We start from the raw sequence: 2,933 nt of genomic DNA on the forward strand, positions 1-2,933 counted from the left end.
AAGGGATCACCAATCCAATCATGGTTGAAGAGAGAACAAAGTATCAAGGATTGGGATATGGTCAAAAGGAGTTTGGAGAATTCTCTAAATGGTTTGAGGCACAACAATCATTTGAGGATGATATGTCACACCAAGATGGTGGTGACAATGTTCATTTGTCTCTCAAGAGAGATGAATGCTTGAAGGGACCTTGCATGTCATCGTCCACCCCACATCGTCAAAGTTGCAACCCAAGGGAAAGGTATAAATCTCATGGGAGTTTTCCAAATGCTGGTAATTTTGACTATTTGTGGAATATGTACCCTTGTACTTTTGGTGATGCATTTGACCATTGTGTGACTGTCCGTGAGCAACGTATGGTAATTTTTAAAAGAATGGATCAAATTATAGGCATCAATCATGACGAATCTCCTTCGCATGAGAGGACTTCATTTTCGGCAAGCAAGAGAAAGTTATTTTGTACCCATTGCAAGATGCATGGGCATGGAAATGAATGATGTTGGAACTTACATCCATAGCTTCATTACAAGAAGGGAAAAGAGATTGTGAAACCTAATGCAAGGGAAGCAAGGGGTGGCAAATAGGACTCGCAACAATCCTAAAGCAACCTTCAAGGCAAAGTTGATGCAAAAGAGAACCCATATGCCTAGGAGAGGCAGAGATTGGGCAGACTATTTGTAAAGTTTCTTTGTAAATTTGTAATTACTTATTGTTGTTTACCTGTTTGGGTACTTATGTAAACTTAACAATAATAGTCACTATGTACAACAAGTATGTGTTTTTTATTGATGTTATGTATTGGCTTGTTATAATTCCATATTTTCAAGGACTTTGGGAATGTACAAGTTGTCGTCCAAGTTTGTCATGTACTCACTGATTCAAGTATTCAAGATGAAATTTGTTGTGAATAGAATCTTTGTTTAAGATTGTACAAGATGACTATGTTTTTGTAGGAAAATCTAATTATGTCATTGAAAATTTTGTAGTGGTGTACTTTTCTGTATAAACTTAGTTTGAGGATGATAAAGAAAGTTTTATGTTGCTTCTGATTTCCAAGATGGAGTCAAATTATCTTCAACTTTGGACTTCAAGATGAAGTTGTTTTGAGTCGTGAAAATATGAGATTAAAGAGAATGTTCAGATTTCACTTATCAATGTTTTGTTCCTGCATTAGCAATAATTTTTTTTGGCTCATTTATTAACAAGACAGTAGGTCTTCACGAAGAAGATAGGTGAAGTGCCTTGATTGGGGCTTGAAGGGCACCAATTGAAAAGTGAGAATTTTGGATTAAGTTTTTGGGTGATTTTGAGTTTCAGCCTCATTTATTTACTAGGAGAAGTAAAATTTTGGAGTCTAAATGTTCCTAGTGTGATCATGTGATCAAATTTTAGCTCAAAAATGAAAGCACCCAGAAAGTCTTGAAACCAACATCAACTCGAAGTGATCATTGTTTTGAATCCAATGACATTTGTTTCACCTCAATCCAACACCATATGCTCAAGTTATCACATTCTAATCGTTTGACCCAACAACTAAAAAATGAGTAGGTTTGCTGATTGGTTGACCGTACAGTTGAGTTAGCAGGGTGAATGTGAAAGTTTAGACCAACTGGGTGCTTACACTTGGCATGTTTCGGTTCATTAAATTTTGGGTCATATTTTATTGGTTTGTTATTGATTTATGTGGACTAATGGTAGGGTGCTACGTGGTCCAATCATGGGTTGCCACGTGGCACCCCAGGGGCATACAAAATTTTGGTATGGTTGGCCAAAGGCTCGGCGGGACTCAAACCCCCAAGTTTAAATGGTGCTCATTTGGGAAAAAGGGTTGCGCTGCCAGCCCTGACCCCCAGTCGCATCCGACATCATATGTCCATGACACAGAAGGATGGGGCTTGGGGACTAGCCCCCACTGCTGGTCAAGATGCTCCTATAGAACTGCAGCTGGATTGGAAAGGTGCCAACAGGAGGAGGTTTTAGTTAAGGCCCTAGCCATGGGCATATGGACCAGCCGCATAGGACCTCATGCACGGAGAAAAAAAGGGGACCGACAGATGGGAATTTATGGAGGGGCTAGCCCTTGGTCCCATCACAACAATTTGACCACGACATGATAATAATGGGGGCTTGATGGTTAGGCAGGCCATTGGTCTGGCCCTAGGTCCCGTGGATGCAAGATGACCACACGTCGAAATTTTAGGTGCTAGGTCAGCAAGGGAGGGTGTTAAGGCCCATCCTGCGGCCACATGGCCCATGTGGCCCAATTTTTCACGCATTGGGGTTATTGGGAAATTTAATTTTCCAACAAATTGCACCTTTGGAGGGTGAAATTGTCGCCTCCGTAGTGGAAAACATGGCGAATTTGTAGGACCTTTAGTCCGTTGGTCCGATTTGTAGGACGGATAATAGTGAAACTACATGGAGAGCTTGTAGAGACAAATATTTATGAGTTTTTGTCCTTTTGGAGCTCAATAAGAGTTTACCAAAGGGTTTTTGGACATTCTGGATCCAATGGTGACCTCCATTTGCTGATTTGAGCGCATATGAAGGAACTTTTTGCAGGTTCAAGTTCATGGCTGTATGGATCAATTAGTGTTTGGAGCAGTTCTTAAAGGTGTTTGAGCACAAAGAATATTTTGTAGGAGTTTTATTACCTTCATAAGTTTAATGTAGCAGCTGCTTGTAAGGTTCAACTCATATATACTTTTCTCACTATGTCTTGATGAGGAAATCTTTGTTTTTGTCCTTCAATGTGGAATTGAAGTGCTTATATGCTCATGCATGCTCATTTTTAGTTGGAGTATAGGGTCTTTGTAGGAGACTCCTTGTGTTGCTAATGTTTTCATGATGAATGTAGGTTGTCATGTTGTTTTATGTGAGATTTATTTGTAGGAGAACATTTCCTTGAAGGGGAAATAGACACATGTTTATCA

This window comes from Pinus tabuliformis, chromosome 3_1 (genome assembly GCF_031772625.1).
Source record: "Pinus tabuliformis cultivar Carrire ecotype Pingquan chromosome 3_1, CPIR1, whole genome shotgun sequence".
Classification (NCBI taxonomy): Eukaryota; Viridiplantae; Streptophyta; class Pinopsida; order Pinales; family Pinaceae; genus Pinus; species Pinus tabuliformis.